The sequence below is a fragment of the Heteronotia binoei genome, chromosome 13 (assembly GCF_032191835.1).
Source record: "Heteronotia binoei isolate CCM8104 ecotype False Entrance Well chromosome 13, APGP_CSIRO_Hbin_v1, whole genome shotgun sequence".
NCBI classification, from domain to species: Eukaryota; Metazoa; Chordata; class Lepidosauria; order Squamata; family Gekkonidae; genus Heteronotia; species Heteronotia binoei.
In genome coordinates this window covers 72,576,629-72,594,801 of record NC_083235.1, presented here as the reverse complement: position 1 = coordinate 72,594,801, position 18,173 = coordinate 72,576,629, and the positions used below count along the sequence as shown (strand labels likewise).

Below are 18,173 nucleotides of genomic sequence, written 5' to 3'. Positions count from 1 at the left end.
TTTTAATAGAACATTTAATTTATTTTAACATTGATGTAATAGGATCTGATTTACTGGGAGTGGCATTTAATTAATTTAATTCAATTTAGACAGTTAACTCTATTACATATTAGTATAGAAAATTACCTCTGAACAGTCATTTCTCATTAGTGACATGCAATAAGTTAATTTAGCGCTGTTCGTTTGGGTGCATTGTGAGTTGTGCACAGAGTTGCTATGGTGACGGGTGCTCAAGCAAGAGCTGTCAACTAAAACAACAAAGAGAATAAGCCATCTCTGCACACTGGCACCACTGCTGTTAGTCTGTAAACACTGGCATACGGATTTTGCTGTATGCCTAAGTCTGGTCTCTTTGATGTTTTTAGGGGATTCTGATTGTTTATATGCTTATAACTGCCCAGGAAAATTTGGTGAATATACCTTTTGAAGGCTTGTCTGATCATGTAAAAAAGTGACCACATTTCCTAGGAAGCATGGAAGGTTTCATTGTTGTATGTGCAGCAAACAGAAATAAATATTGCTGGTTTTCATTGGTAAAGTTACTGGGGAGCTGAGCTTGCTTGGGTTTGTGTGTATGTGTGTGTTGCCTGAAAGGATTCCTCCCCCCCCCCCCCGCAAATACAGCAGCTGAGAAATTTTAAAAAAACTGCTAGATGTGCATTCCTAGTGTTCCTGAATAATTTAAATTCTCCTTCCCATATATGTCATTAATGTATGATGGCCCTGCAGACATAAAAATCTTTTTGGCTTCAGCTGAATTAATGAAGAGTGTTCCTGTACTCCATCATCCCAAGTTTTTTACTCTTGGGTACTTGGATGTTGCAAGCAGTACTGATCAGCCAAGAAAACTCTTTATGAATTTAGGCCATGTGCTAACATGCAAGAACTAAGGGTATTAACTAAACTAGCAAAGTGTCAGGTCTCGTATGTTAATTATTGTAAAGATATCCCTGTTTAGAAACAAATTATTTTGAAGTGTGTTTTAAAGCCAGAAGCATCAGAAAATAGAACCCTAAAGAGCTGTCTGAAGCAAATCCATATATGTATAATTTTATAATTTTATTGTATTGTATTCATATGTTGTGAGCCTCCCTGAGCCTGCCCTTGCGGGGAGGGCGGGATACAAATAATAATAATAATAATAATAATAATAATAATAATAATAATAATAATAATAATAATTATTATTATTATTATTATTATTATTATTATTATTATTATTATTATTATTATAACTGCATTGTATAGTTAATGCTAGATCACAATAGCAGCTTTAATGGACTGAGATATTATACCAAGTCCTGTCTGTCCAATCCTGAAGCACCAGATCAAATTCAAGTTGCCTTCTACTGTCAGGGATCCACATACCTTTGGGACCACCTCTCTCAATGTGCACCCAATAGAGCATTATGCTCAGGTACTTAAAATTTCCTGGTGGTCCTTAGCCCAAGAGGGATCCAGCTGTTCTCAGCCTGGTGGAACTCTGCCAGAGAACATCCATGCTCTGCAGGATTTATTATCTTTCTGTAGGGCCTTTAAGGTAGAGATGTTGCACCAGACCTTTGAGGACACCAATGGATGGCAAGTAGTCTAGTGTTCTCAGATTTCCCACCTAACCCTTATCTACCCCTTCAGAGGCCTTGAAGAGTTTTAATTTCTAACTCAAATTATCTGCCACCTTGGAACTGTGTTTTTCTTGGAACTGTACTGTGTTTGATATTTGTAATTTAATCTAATTTAGATTATGGAGTTTTATGCTGATGTATGCTGCCCTGAGCCCTGCTTGCAGGAAAGGGTGGCCTGAAAGTCCAGACAATCAATAAGAGAATACTGCTCTATCTAAATCTTTGTATTCGGCACGTGTGACTCGTCTTAAAGATATTTCATCTGCATCAGGTTTGCTATCCAATGCCATCCTGGAGAAAAAAAATTAAAAGCTCTATTCTGTGGGGGTTTTTACCTGCAATTAAATCATGCCATCTCTAAGATTGACCTCTCAAAAATTTGTTGCTCTCAGCCTACTTTGAACGACTTTTGGACTCCTCAACCTCTCAGCTTAAAGGCCTCATCTCAGTTATATATGATATTTTAATATGTCTGGACAACTCTAAACCGATGGGACATCAACTAGTTTGGAATCAAGAATGTAATATTTCACTATCTTCTGAACAATGGTCAGCAGTATATTCCTCCTTGTTGTTTTCGTCACCAGCGGTCAGCACTAGACTGCAGTCTTTCAAGATTCTTCATTGATGGTATCTTACACCCTGTCTGTCTCGCTGCCATCTCCAAGTCTCCTCTTTGCTGGGAAAAATGCGATCAACCTGGTACCTATGTACACTGTTCGTGGGAATGCCCGGTAATACAGAAATTTTGGCAGGATATTCTGAAAACGTTGTGATGCAATGTCACTCCAGAGTAGGGGTGTGCAAAAATTTTTGGGGGGGAATTAATTGGATTCGGAAATATACGGGGCCAAAAAATTCGAAATACTGTATATTTCCAAATACGGGTACTCGGAATAGCCGCATATATGGTAGATGCATGGCTATTTCCGAATATACAGCCCCATTATACCCTATGGCCATTGAAATCAATGGCAAAATAGGGTATATTGGAAGCCGCCTGGAGGGGAGGGGGTTTGAGGGAGAGCCCCCAAATTTGCAGGGGACTCTCCCCTACAAAGCCCCCAAGTCCCCAAAAGATTGGGCCAGGGGGTCCCATTCCAGGGGCACCCACAGAGGGTGCCCCTATCCCACCATTATACCATATGGGCCATTGAAATCAATGGCAACATAGGGCATAATTAGAGGCTACTGGGGGGCAGGGGGTTTGAGGGAGAGCCCCCAAAACTGCAGGGATGCCAGCCATCTCTGCGTGAGATGTTTGGTGGGGGTGGCACCAGTGTGCCAAGAGGGGGAATCAGGTATGACAGGAGGGTGATTGCCTGGAACCTTGCCAGGTCGATCGTCCATGGGCTTCCATTTTCAGTGGTCGAGAATCCTGGGGTGCTAGGGTTGCTTGAGTACCTGGCGCCCTGTTAAAAAAGTGACCTTTTCAACAAAAACCTCAGGCCAAATCAGTCAGCAGCACCCCCACCCCCGAAAACCAGAACCAGGAAAAGGGACAGTAGAACAGGAGGATGCAAAACACGCAGCAACAGAGAATGGATCCAAACAAATCACTGAGAAAAGGCCAACAAACTCAACTGTTAAAAAAGTGACCTTTTCAATAATGAAAATTAGGTCAAACAGCCCCACCCCAAATAACCAGAACCAGAAGAGAAAAGGAACAACAGCAGCACAACACAGCAGCAACAAATCAAACACAGAATCCTTTTAAAACAGTAAAAAACTTGACTTTTAACAATACAGGAAATTTACCAACCCCTCCCCCACAAAAAAACCCTTCACCCTAACCCCAAGAAATCCAAGCCACCCAAATCAGGAAAAGTAAAAGGACACTGCACTTTTAAAAGTCCTCTCACTAAAGTAAGATATGGGAAAATTGGCAAACCCCCCACCTCAGGCCCCCACCCCCAGCAGAACCCCCTAACCCTAACCCCAAATAAGCTACCCAGTACTCACCCACCCAAATCTGGATAAGTAAAGGGACTCTGAGTCTTAAAAAGTCCTTTTACTAACTAAAATAAAAACAAGAATCCCAAGACTGTCTTACCTTAGACATCTTCTCTACTCCAGGCAAGTCAGGCAAGGCTGAGAGAGAGCAGCAGCAGCTGAGGCCAAGGGCCAGTGCAGCACAATCTCTCTCTTACACCAACACAGCAGCAATGAAATGGAGTCCAGCCAGGCAGACTCCTTAAATAGGTTCTCTGGCCCTACACAGAGCAGTTTCAAAAAATACCACTGCTCTGTGATTGGCCAGAGAACACTGTTTACTTGGATACCCAAGTAAACAAAAGAACAACAATGCTGCTGTCTGGGGGATTAGCCCAGCCATCAGCTACACAACAGCTCTGCAAATCCAGGGATTGTTATTCAGCTGCACCTACTATTCATGCATCCAAATGGTTGACCCTGATCCAAAAGAAAATCACATCCATAGGAATTTCCTTGGATGCATTTTATCTATCCTCTGCTTCTGCGGTATTTCAATCCATCAAACGTAGACTACTAGATATCCAGTTGCAACGTCTGACTGAGGCAGCTCGGAAAACTTGCTCCCTAAGCTATCTGGGTTTATCTCAGGCTCCTGGGCTTTTAGCTCCCTATTTCCTCTTTTTAACTGATCCTCACCAAAGAAGAGCACTCATGCTGGCTAGATTTAATGCATTACCATCAGCCATCCTCTCCGGAAGATACCACAGAATCCCCCGCAATCTCCTTGTAGCCAAGGAGTCATCGAAACGGTCCCTCATGTTCTTCTGGACTGCCCTTTCTATAGCAGTCCACGAGCAAGATACCTAGATGCACTGCTCTCTGACCATCAAGGCCTTTCTGACAATGACAAGGTTTGCTTTTTACTCCACGGGAAACACAACTTTGTCACTACTCACGTTGCTTGCTTTTTACAGGTTGCGATCCAAATCAGAGAGGCTTTTACTCATGCATAGCCCACAGCTATTTTATGTCATTAAACTTTTGCTGGTTTTTTAAGGTTTTATTATATTCTATAGTGTTACTGTTGGTTTTAAAGTATACTGTATTCTTATATTAATGCCAATAAAGGTCTATGGTCTTCTATTCAATGGACAAGGTAGGTGGGAAGGATGATGGGGAACCATCAGAAAGGCTCAGGAGCTGTGCTCAATTCAAGGCCTGGATGTATGTCACTAGCAGCTTACTGTATCTACTTATTTGCCAATGTTTCTGTACAGCATGGTGGGGTGGGGGAAGAGAAAAGAATATACCATGATGCCACTTATGTTTGAGCATAACTGAATGCCTTCTTACTGACCTAGCCCCAAAGGTTAATCATTCAGCACTTCAGGGCAACTGAACTACAGCACTAGACTGTTAACACAGAGGAACAAGTTAGAAGAATGCTATTCAGCTGGCCAAAGTTAGGGTGGGAAAACCTTTGCTTATGGTAGCAGTCGCTCCAGAATTAAAATTGTGGAAGGTAAGGGTTAGGTAACAGCTCTACCCTTCCCCCAGTAATTGTATGGGGAAATTTACTTACATTGAAGGGAAAGAATAACAAGTTCACTCTTCCGTTTCAGCCTTCCGCTGAGTAGACAGGGTAGGTAGGGACTCATTCATAAGTGCTGTCTTAATTCTTTTACTCTTTACTCATGAAGTCTTATTTTTCTGAGTACCTCTCTCCATATGCTGGATTTGAAATCTGCACTGATCTGTAATGAAATGCCATACCAAATACCCCACAATTGTGCTTGTGCCATCTATTGAAGGCATGGCTTTCTGGCTCCTTACCATGGAACAAATTAAATTCCCAAACCTACTGACAAAGTTGCTGTGATGATAGTCTGGCTGAACTGTGGAGCAGGGCAGAATGCACACACCAGCATTGAACACAGCATGTGTTTAGCAGAGAACACAGCTCTACTTAAGTGTGCTCTGTCCCTACTGTGGTAGCACAAATCCTGCTGTTATAAAGGGTAGCTGATACTGCTGAAGTAACAGGGTAGAAGACTGAAATTATGCATGGGCTCAGATCAACAATTACAACATAGATTTTAAAAAATGAGTTATGCTATGACAGTCATGTCTTCAGTCACCTGTTTTTTTTTTGTTTTTTTTCCCCTCTCTACACTGCTGTCCTGCAAACCAATTATTGGTATGGTTTTGGCTGCTTCCTTTTGCAAGCTGTGTTTGAGACAGTAGACAGAGATGAGTTTATCTAGAACCTGCATGGTCAAAACATAGGGTGATTGATTTATTTGGGTGAGCATCAGTTCTGGTTGCTTTATCCCATGTTATTAAGACCAGGTTTCCAGTTCTGCCCTGAAAAGAGCAAGATGCTGCTGCGCTGTTCTTACATAACTTAATTTATTATCTCTGTTATCTCTATTTTCTCTCTCTTTTCTGGCTCTCTTTGCTGCTAATTTATCTTCCTAATCTTTTATTTTAATTAGTTTTTTTTTTAATCTGGATGTGGAAGGCAGAGAAAGACAAAGGGATTTCCTGGGTTGTGTTTTGTCTACAATTTACAGAGTGTCTTTTGCTATTTTACCTAACTATGTAGTATTTATTTTAACGTCTTTCCATAGACGCCAAGGGAAAAAACCTCACCCAGGAAAGTCTCTGAGGGGAAAAACGGGGGAAAACTGGGCCCCGAAGGGCAAGTCCAACATTTTTTTTTTAACAACACTAACTATCTAACAATTAACTAACTAACTACACTAAGAAAATAACAAACGGGCTATATACAACAAGAAAAAGCAATCGTAAGATTCCTTTACCGACCGGGGACACAAAAGGAGATCCTCTCAGCACAGCGGTCAGAAAGGAACTGGTGGGATCCTCGCGCTGGCACCGGTGAGCATGCGCACTGGGACGCCTGTGTCGCTTATATTTGAGAGGAGTGACAGTTTACAGCACATGCTGTGAAAGTGAAACTGGTGCTAGAAGCTAGATCATCTAAATGACAGTAGGTGGCTGGGTGCCAGAGGTTGCATCAGCCAGAAGCACAGTCAGCATGACACAGCAAGATGCTGATTGGTTACTCAATGTATAAATGTTCAAAGACGCTTTGCTATGTGTGGGTTATGGAAGTTGGAGAGCAGCGGAGCATATTGTCGGAGTGGAGAGTGAATGGTGTGTAAATAAACTGTATATAGTGGTTTTACAACTACTGTGTGCAACCTTCATTCTTGCGTCACTAAAGATCACCCTCTTAAGCTCTAAGCGCATCGACAGGGTTATGGGCCCAGCACGCTTCTGCTGTGCCTAGAAGTCCTGAGAGAGGTGGAGAAGAAAGGACGCTGAGGTGCTCCAGAGGCTGCCTTGGAGATGAGACCAGCAGTGGCTGAACGAAGGAGTCTGAGCAGGATGGCTACAGCAGCAGCTACTGTGCTGGTGGAGAAACTCACCACTACCAACTACAACACCTGGTCGTTGAGGTTAGAGTATTTCCTGAAGAGAGAGAGGGGCTTTGGGACTGTGTGTCAGCTCCTCCCGCTGATCCCACGCCGGCAGAGGCTGTTCAGGACCAAAAGGCTCTAGCCACTATCATTCTAAGTGTCTCAGACGACCAGCTGGTGCATGTCCGTGGGCACCAGACAGCTAAGGCGGCTTGGGAAGCTCTCAAGGCTGTGTATGTACAGAAATCAGCAGGCTCGCTGATATCCCTGACTTGGAGGCTCTACAGGAAACGTATGCTGGCCGGGGAGTCGATGAGGGACCACCTTGACGGTATATCTGTTTGTTTCCAAGAGCTAGAGGCGAGAGGGAAAGCGGTGGCTGAGGAAGATAAAGTTTACCTAATATTAAGCTCTCTGGACAAGAGATATGACATGCTGGTGATAGCGTTTGAAGGGCAAGATGCCGACAAGCTGACGTTGCCTTACGTGACCGGCAAACTTTTGGCTGAGGAGCACAGGCAGCTGGAAAGTAAGAAGGAGCAGACTGACCGCAAGGAGAAGCAGAAGTCTGTGGGAGCTGTTTCCAGCTGGCAGGGGAAGGAGGAGGAGAGAGCCTTGCAAGTGCGGAGGAAGCGCTGTTATCTGTGTAACCAGTTTGGGCATTTGCAGAGAAGGTGTCCTCAACAGCAACAGAGGAAGAGCCGGCAGCAGTCTTCAAGGACACAGGCAACTCTGGTGAGAACTGGCCCGGGGCTGCAGAATGTGCCGTGGATCGTTGACTCTGGGGCAACGCAGATTTTTTGCTGCAAGCAAAACCAGCTGTAGGACAGCAGACCGGCTAGTCAAAAAACAGTAAGCTTGGCTGATGGCCGGGAGGCTGACATGCTTTGCCAAGGCACGGTCCATTTTCCTGGACTTATTCATACTTTCAGTAATGTGCTGTGTGTGCCAGAGTTAGAGACTAATTTGTTGAGTGTCTCAGTCCTGGCAACAGCTGGGTTCACAGTGGTGTTTGATGATAAGGGCTGTGAAATCTTGAAAAAGGGTAAAAGGCTGGCTAAGGGTATATTAAAAGCTAATGTTTAGGAGCTTGGGCAGACAGTGGGGAAGGCACAAATGGTGTGGAATAAACAACCACACAACAGGTGCATTCACCGTTTACACAGAAGGCTCGGCCACGCCAGCTATAATACTATAAACAAAACCCTGGAAATATTGCAAGGGGAAAAGGTGGACAAATGTAATGTGTTTCTAGACTGTAATGTTTGTAAAGAAGCCAAATCAAAATCATTTCCAGCTTCTAGGAGGAGTGAGCGTGTGTCCGTAAGACCGCTCCAATTAGTCCATGCAGACGTTGTGGGGCCGTATGCACCCAGTGTTTCTAAAAATAGATTTGGCTTGGTTTTGGTTGATGATTACAGCAGGTTTGTGTGGGTGTATGCAATCAAGCATAAAAGTGATGTGTTTCTTACATTTAAGTACTGGGCAAAGAGAGTGCAAAAGCAATTAAATGCTAAGATAGCCGCACTCTAGACAGACCAAGGAGGTGAATTTTTAAGCAAAGATTTTGCCAGCTATCTGAAACAAGAGGGCATAAATCACAGGGTTGCCAACGTCTCCTCTCCATGGGAGAACGGGGTGATAGAGTGCAGAGCAGCTGTTCTCCAGGGGATGTGCCACGCTTTACTGGAAGACAGTGGATTAAAGCTGGCATATTGGGGAGAAGCATTAAAAACGTCCTGTTATATAACTAATAGGTTATGGACTGAAGCTCTGAACGATATACCCTATAGAGTCCTATATGGCAAGAAGCCAAGACTACCTTAGGATCTTTGGGTCTAAGGCATGGGTGAACATTCCTCTAGACAAAAGGAGGAAGGGTGGTGCTAGAGCCAGGAAACTAGTGTTTGTGGGCTATCAGAACGGCATGAAGTCCTACAGGTTTGTGGACGGGAATGATGTAATAAAACTAAGCCGATCAGTATCGTTTTGTGAGGATGAAAATTGGTCTGATATACATGCAAATGAAATGCCCAAGGAAGCTGAACTGCAGCTGTCTCTGAAAAGTGAGGAGGGGCAAAAGCCAGAAAGTAAGGAAGCTCCCTCACTAAAACAGGAGGAGGACGGTGCAGGCAGTTAAGGCAGGATTGAGCAGGAGAGCTCTGAGGCTGTAGAGAGTGAACCAGCTGAAATCAGAGTCTCTGCAAGGGAAAATAAAGGAGTACTGCCGAAGAGGTACGGCTATGATAATGAGATACATTATCTGGGCAATGGAGGTTATCTGCCTAATGGAGAGCCCAGGTGTTATCAGAGTGCACTGGATTTAAACTTTGGTACCTCTTCCACTGTGGGAGAGGGAGGTTATATATATGAGGATGAACCTAAAACATATCCAAGTGTACTGGAATTGCTGTATGGTAAATCTCCCAAAGAAGAGGGAGAGACAGAAACTAACAGCCTGGAAGAGAGGCTTTAAACAGTAAAAGAATGAATGCAACATCAAAGACAGAACTGGCTGCTCCAAAATGTATTAAGCTGTAACTGTAAAATGTAATTTTTAAGGTGTAATGTAATATAAGTAATTCTAAACTGTAACTGTTGAAACAAACTGTAAAAACTCAAAGCTGTAAAATGTGTGTACTGAAAAACAGTGTGCCTCTATACTAAACAAGGTACGGTAAATGTTCTAGCTAACAAGCCAGGGAGATAAGAGAGTAATGAGCCTGGAGGAGGTTATCTAACTGATAAGAATGTGCTTGCAAGGTAATTAGCAAGCAGAGCTAAATGTGTGTGTGCCAGCACAGAGTTTCAGAGGCTGAATACTGAACTGTGACAATTGTAAATATGAAAGAAATGTAACCAATGTGTCAATGTTAATATGGAAACAATATGAATATGTAATATTGTAATAGATTGCAGCATGAGCTTATAAACTGAGGAGGGGTGTTGCTTATATTTGAGAGAAGTGACAGTTTGCAGCACATGCTGTGAAAGTGAAACTGGTGCTAGAAGCTAGATCATCTAAATGACAGTAGGTGGCTGGGTGCCAGAGGTTGCATCAGCCAGAAGCACAGTCAGCATGACACAGCAAGATGCTGATTGGTTACTCAATGTATAAATGTACAAAGACACTTTGCTATGTGTGGGTTAAGGAAGTTGGAGAGCAGCGGAGCATATTGTCGGAGTGGAGAGTGAATGATATATAGTGGTTTTACAACTACTGTGTGCAACCTTCATTCTTGCGCCACTAAAGATCACCCTCTTAAGCTCTAAGCGCATCGACAGCCTGCGCATGCCCATTGGTGCCGAGGGTGAAAAAATCCCGGGCTTTTTAGGTACCGATTCGGGGATCGGCGCAGGCGCTCTATCCCATGAGTGTGAATGCGCAGATGACCACTCGAAGATCTACAGTTACAGGTAAGCAACCTGTCTTTTCCTATTAATTCTTGGAGCATTATAGGAAGCAGTTAGTGTTAGTGTTTTATACCATTGGTATTTACACTCCTTGGGACTTTATCTTGCTAAGGCTAATGCTGAACTTGTGGTTAATTGCTACATCTGCTCAGCATTATGTCTGAGTGGGAAGGAATAGTTAATAACTGGATGATTGATCTTGGTAGAAGGACAACGGGTTTTATTCAGATTGGTTAAGATTTTTTTTACCACTTGGTTTCTGCTTTTATATTTTACTAGGAATAAAGCCCTTTGTGAAGAAAAATACAATGGGCTCTAAAAAGAGAAGGGACGGTGGCTCAGTGATAGAGCATCTGCCGGTTCAATCCCCGGCATCTCCACAAAAAGGGTCCAGGCAAAGAGGTGTGAAAAAACTCAGCTTGAGACCCTAGAGAGCCGCTGCCAGTCTGAGAAGACAATACTGACTTTGATGAACCAAAGGTCTGATTCAGTATAAGGCAGCTTCATATGTCCATATGAGACTCTGGGTGTGCCCCCCCTTGCCATCTTCCCACCTCTCCATTTGAAGGTATTCACTCCTCCCATCTCAAGGGGTGCTGATCTCTGCCATCTGTAGAGCAGCTGTAATTCTGAATGATCTCCAGCTGCCACCTGGAGATTGGCAACAGTTGTTCTCCAGGGGGAAATGGCATTGTACCTGTCTGAAACCCCACCCTTTCTCAAACCCCACCCAGAAGTGTGTGACTGATCCGAAATCACCCATTCATCACTGGACCAGCTGGGCTTGCAAACTGCTTGGAGTGTAATTCTGTGCTTCATATGAGTCCTGTTATGCTGGCATTGCCAAAATGGCACTGGGTTCTGCTGAGGGGATGTACTGAAAAAAAATGACTGAATTGCCCATTGGAAACAATGGAGAGGGCTGAAAGCCCATTAGAGATAATGGGAGCCGGGAATGCCAACTGACTTGCATGGGCTCAATTTAAATACATCACAACACGAAACAGTTGCAATGAAAATATAAAGCCAACTGTAAATTAATGTTTCTGGGTCCAGACAAACTGATTTGGGGTTGGAATAACAGGTCCCAGAGTGGAAAGATGACCCCAGAAATAGAATTAGTGCTCTGGGACTGGAATAACAGCCCTCCCAAGTGGAACAACAGCCCATTGGAGCAGCAGAAGTGTTCTGGGAGTGAAATGATAGCCTCTAGGAGTAGCAGAAGTGCTGGGTTTGCACTGCCAGAGTGGCCCTGGATCTACTGGGCAAATTGCACTGGTTCTGCTGGGTTTGCAAAAATGGCCTCCTCTTGAAAGAAGCTCCACATTGTTGCTGTCTTCCCATCCACCCACCCAAGTGAAGGCATTCACTTTCCCCACCACCCTTGGTGTCTTTCCACCCCCCCATCCTAATACCACCACCCCCAAACTGCTTCTTCCTCTTAACTACCCTGCACCCTTGGCATGCCACTACCCTCCCCATGACATTCACCCACCCACACCCTTGCTGTCTTTCCACACACCCCAAACTTTTGGTATTCACTCACCCCCCCCCCCACCCTTGCCATCTTCCCACCCACCCAATTGAAGGCATTCACTTCTCCCCATCTCGAGGAGTGCTGATCTCTGCCAACTGCAATTGTAATTCTGAGTGATCTCCAGCCATCACCTGGAGATTGGCAACTGATTCCCTGGGAAATGACATTGTACCTGTCTGAAATCCCACTCTTTCTCAAACCCCACCCTCTCCAGGCCCCACCCCTTAAATATTCAGGAATTTCTTAAGGAGTTGGCAACCATATCTCCTTCCCTTTATCTGCCCCTCTGACTTCAGCTTTCCACTGCCTTCCCCCTCCCTGCAGACTCTACATAAGCTGTCTTTCTCCACAGTGGGGGGGGAGGACCAAGGCAGTCTACATCATTCTCATCTCACAACCCCATGGGGAAGGTTAGGAAAGTCTGTGACTGGTCTGAAATCACCCAGTCAGCTTCCACAGCAAGAACCTGGGTCTAGCAGGCCCCACTCTGAAGCCCTGACTCTTCTGCCTTCCTCAGACTCCACCACAACCTGGAACTGGCAGCCATAATCAGGACTGGCCCCAATGAGTTCTGCCTCAGAGGCCTATAGTGAGACCTTTCAGACCAACAGTCTCTCTCTAATGATGTTGTTGGCCTTAAGCACAGGACTTCAATCTCTCTCTGTGTATTTGGTCTGTTGGCACAGAGCACCATTTTTTCCCCTTTCCAAAGGAGTTCTCAGCCAATCAAAAGAAGCCTTTCTCTGGCTTGTCTCCCGCCTTCTCCCTCCCTGTCATTCTAAGTTAGGGTTTCTTTCTGTGCTGTGTGACAGGCGGCTCAGCCAGTGGGGGAGCAGGGAGAGCCAATAACTGCCAGAACTAAGGTTGGTTGCATTTCACTGAGAGAATCAGCTTTTATGGCTAGCAACAGCCACTTGGGTGGGAGAGAGGAGCAGGCTGAACCATTGGCACGCAAGTACTCCTGACTGATAGTTTGACGGGCCAAAGATTGTTGCAGTGCAGTCTCACCCAGTTCCAACCAGTGAGGGAACTGGGATTTCCCATTATGAAAACGATTTTATGTCTATAGATACAAATTCGTAAGAATGCTAAATAAGCTTGGTGCAGAACTGTGACTTCAAAAACTGAGAACAAAGAATTGTGATGAGGAAATTATCTACTCCTCATGTCACCATGTTACTTATTTTTTTTATCCAAAGGATAGATTTAATTAATTGCAATGTTCTTGTGTATGTTTTTTAATTATAGTTTTAACCCACAGATTAATACTAGATTGAATTGATATGAGACTGAAAGAGACTTTTACAGTCTTATATTTTGCTGTGAGTTGATACCATATTTTGATTCTACCAGCTGATACCATATTTTGATTTTTGATTAAATATGGGAAAGAAGAGAGAATGTCATTTTACAGACTCCCAACCGATTAGTAAACAAAGCAAATGCTTTGTCCATGTTTCCCCAGTGACAATGAGTAGGGTTGCAGAACTGAAAAAGGGCACATTAGAGAAGTTACAAAAGATGATTTGTCCTCTAATTCCTCACAAAAAATTTTTTTTTACTTGATACTGATATTGACCTCAATATTGATATTGCAAATTTGGAAAGATTATTAGTAGGACTGTAGAAAACCTAAAATGCATAAAAAGATGGGTCAGGAGATTTAACTCCATTGACCAATTAGACTCTTATTAATTGCTGATGCCCTAAGTAAGATATACTGTAAATTGGGTGAACTTTCTGTCAACATAATATTTTTGATGCGTAATAGAGAGAATGCTTTACACATGCTGTTTAAGGGTCTTGGGGAACAGTTGCTTTTTTTGAGCAGGAATGCAGTTCTGGCTGGCTTGGCATCAGGGTGTGAGGCCTAATATGCAAATTAGTTCCTGCTGGGCTTTTTCCTACCAAAAAAGCCCTGCATTAGAATCATTGCTGGCATTGATTTTTCCAGAGGGAAGAATCCAGAGGGAAAAATCAGTATCTCTGCAGTCTAATATTGATTGCATCTGCATGTAACCTTACAAGAGGTTTCTAGCCCAAGAGTGTCAAGCATGCGGCCTGGGGGGCTGAATCAGGCCCCTGGAGGGCTCCTATCAGGCCATGAACAAGTCTGCTCCCTTCTCCCTCTCTCTTGCTTCCTTCAATTATCAGAAACTGTTAAATAAACAAAATATTACAAGAGTGCTGTTATTTTATGCATATTTTATATAAAGTTTTTTTTTTTAAAAAAAAACCTCTTTAATTGTGTTTATATCCCTTATAAAGTTTTTGTCTCCCATTTTATGACACACTTGGCCTGGCCCAACAAGGTCTCATTTATGTCTGATCTGGCCCTCATAGCAAATGAGTTCTCGCCCCTGTTCTAGCCCTTGCTGAAGATTCCAACTTCACTCTCCATTTGAGGGCAGAACGATGGTATCACAATTTCATACTTACCATAATAGTCTAAAGTCCTCTGGTCTGTTCCAGTTTTGGTTTTTAGTATCTTAGTATGATAATGAAATTCCTCTTGTCCTGGAGTCTCTGAAGATTTGACCGTGGTTGTGCTGTATTGATTCTGCTTAATCTTTCAGTACTGTTTGATACCGTGAGGTCTTAGGAGTTGGCAAATCAGCTACAGAAACTGGCAGGCATAGGTGTGCTTTATTCTACTCTTCCCTAGTGATGAGGTGTCAAAGTGGAGATCTGGAGGTTGAGGGCAAAGAAATTATCTTTTTTTAGTTCTTCACCTGTGTAGAATCCTACAAGACTGCATAGTATTAAATGCTGGTGGAACCCTGCTCTTTTGTTATCATATCCTCATCAAATTGTGCAGTCTCTGTTCTTACCCATTATCTGACGTCAGTTAAGGACTAAAATTAGGAGAGTGGACAGAAACAGACCAAAATTAAGATAGGCTTTATATTCTACATCAAAGGTATATTGCTTAGAAACGAGGAAATTATACATTTTGCAGACAGCAACAACCCCTGTCGAAACAAAACAACAGTTTTCCTTCTTCACGAACAGAGGAGTCCTAAAGAGGTGCGATGGAAATCTAGCTAGGATGTAAGCAGTTGCTAGATTTTTACACAGTGTTTCACTTAAAAGTTACTAATTTGTTATTCTTACCTGTCATTCAGTGTTCTACCAGGCCCTAATGGTGCTGGTTCTTTCTGGAGAAGGTAATCTCAAGGTAATCCACTTTATGAAGGAAAGGGAAGCTGAAAGCATCTGGAAGGGCCACCATTAGGGTTGCCAAGTCTGTGCTGGAAAATTCTTGGAGACTTTGGGGGTGGACCCAGGAGAGGGTGAGGTTTGGGGATGGGAGGTGCCTCAACATGGTACAATGCCATAGAGTCCACCCTTCAAAGTAGCCATTTTCTCCAAGGGAACTGATCTCTGCCAGCTGGAGATGAGTTGTAAAAGTGGAAGATCTCCAGGCGGCACCTGGAGGCTGGCAGCCCTACCATTAACACTATTCAGGGATACCATAGGACTCAGTAGCTAATTTTATTGTACAATCATACAAAGACTTTCTGTATTGGGTCTGTTGTGAGCTTTGGGTGGAAATATTTTAAATAAGTAAATTAGATTCTACTAGTAAATGGAAATTGGAAGTAAAATGGGTGGACAAGAATGCAAGATGTTACTCCTCTCACTTCCAACAACGTACAGGTTTTCTAGGCTCAACAGGAGTTGCACTGTTTGGTAAAATTTCTTTGTGTAGAAAAAGAAATTGGAACTGTACATCTCCTGCAGTCATCACAATATTAATTGTAGATCTTTCAAGTTTCAGTAATTAGCTTTAATAGCTATAGAGCAAAATCATATTTTCTTAATGTTTTGGACCTGGAAGCTGATTTTGTAATAGTCGTCTTAGGGTTGTCATCCTCTAGGTAGCACCTGGAGATCTCCGGCTATTACAGTTGATTTCCAGATGACAGAGATCGGTTTCCCTAGAGAAAATGGCTGCTTTGGAGGGCGGACTTCATGGCAATATGCCCTTCTGAGGTCTCTCCCCACGCTCAAACCCCACCCTCCACAGGCTCCACCTCCAAAATCTCCAGGAATTTCCCAACCCAGAGCTGGCAACCCTAAGTAGTCTACATTTTCATTATTGAGATTTTGTTTAATTGGTGTAGAATATGGGATTGTGGCTACTCAATAGGAGGTATAACTAGTGGGATGATCTTTTTGGAAGCATCCACATGCAGCTTCTCCTGAAATTATTACTGGCTTTCTGTAAACTTCCAGGCACAATGCAAAGTCATGCAGAGTGAGAAGAACAGAGAAATCTACTTTTTAGGTCCCCGGAGAGTTGTGTTAACATTCTGTTATATCAAGTAAGAAGTAACTTGGCAGATTTACAGAGTTTTTCGTGAACCCTTTTGGACAAACCCAAAAGTGCATTGTTTTGTTTGGAAGCAGAACCTGTTCCTCTGTATTAGCATTTTGAAGGCGGAGTCAGGTTCCCATCAAGACAGTTATTGATAAGGCAATAAGAAAAGTGCTTTCAGAAAAGCTAAAGTAGTTAACAAAAAGAAAAATTGGTAAGTTCTGTTCACAGATAGCAACCATGGTTTTACCAAGATGCAGTATAGACAGCAAGAGAACGTCTCCAGAGATACTGAAGAAATGCAGAATTAATGGATTTTTAAAAGCACAATTTTAAGAGGCGCTGTTAGCATTAAAAAGTATATATGAAAGAATGTTTACAGCTTTCAAAACTAGCAAAACATTAAATGCTATTCTTAGTGTAGTATTTATATGCTTGAAAAGATAGGAAATACAGTTTCAAGCCAAAATGAGTGATTTCTACAGAGTGACAGGAAGTACTTACTCTGAAAAATGTGATTTGTGACTCACTTATAGTAGAGCTTATAGGTTACCATGGCTTCTGCATAAAAATGTTGATATCCCACTGATGGTTTTAAATCCTTTCTGGATGACATTTTTTCAGGCAGCTTCTCTGGCACCAAATTAGGAATTAATTTGTCTGAATCCGGAGCTGCTGAATAGATGACAAATAAATTTTACTGTTTTATAACAGCTATTTAAGAAGGGCAGTTATCCACCAACTTCATTTGATGATCATATGTCTTGGAATGTGCTTTTAGAATGAATTATGTTTTACAGCTTGAGGACCATTAAAAGGTATTAAGATGAGATCTGCCTAAATTGTTGTACCTCTGATTTAAGACCTCTAGATAGAATAGGTTGTTAGTTCATTCTTCTCAGACGCTGACACATTCTGTGTGCAAAACTTTTTGCAGGGAAGAGAGAGGGAGCCTCTCAGATTTGTATACCCTAATTAGATTGCTTTTAAACTCGGAACATTGTGTAGTTTCAATATGCTACAATATGTGAATTGTGTTGCTTTGCATCTGCTCTGTTTGTCTGTACATAATATGTGAGATTAGGCCCACTGTCTGTCAATGTGACTGGAAAGGGCTAGGCTGTTAAAATCCTCACTACACCTGTTTGTAGGAAGCAGTACTGCTGTACTGGTCAGCTGTCTTCACCAGTATGATATATACATATGGGTTATATTGTCGACCAGTTAAAAAAAGCCTTGTCTGCACATGCACAGCCAGTGCACTCGCCAGTACAGCTGGTGGTGGCTGCCACAGGGAGAAACTCCACTGGGGAAAAGCTCTCTCCCAGGCCCAGCCACTGCAATGGAGGCCCAAATACTGCAGTGGAGGATGCCAGGAGCTGCTCGAGGCCCGGCTGCTGTGGCAGAAGACTCCGGGAGCAGATGACTGGTGGGGCCTGCAGCAGCACCAGGCTAGTCGAGTAAGCGAGGGGGACAAGTCATTTTACTACTGCTAAGAAACTAGCATCAATACATTTGGCAGGTCTGTTGGACCACAGGAGCTAACTATGTACCTGCTGCTATTCATGCCTTTCAGGTGAAGGTAGTTCACATATTAGATGATGTGCCATTTTCAATAGCTGAGGTAAATGACAAGCGTGAATCTTCTTCATGGTATCTGTGCAGTCGCTCACTTGGGTGCTGTGCCTGCACAGGAACTGTCGTCGGATCTTGTAGAGCTAGTGTTGGAGCCCTTTTGGCAGACTTTCTTCTCCGCTATGTGGAGCAGACATCAACTGTGCATGCCTGGAGCTGAGGAGAATCCTGCCCCCACTCAGTTCTTTTCCAACCAGCACACTGACAGCACATCTCCTCAGTCTCCCTTCTTTCGATGTCTTGCTGTTTCCCCATCTTTAAAC

General features: G+C 43.1%; 1 protein-coding gene across 7 annotated transcripts in view; it reads left to right on the top strand.

The window, feature by feature from the left end:
* Positions 1 to 18,173, top strand: part of TNRC6C (trinucleotide repeat containing adaptor 6C) — a 297,145-nt gene that overhangs the window by 102,560 nt on the left and 176,412 nt on the right. The gene's annotated exons all lie outside the window — the stretch shown is intronic.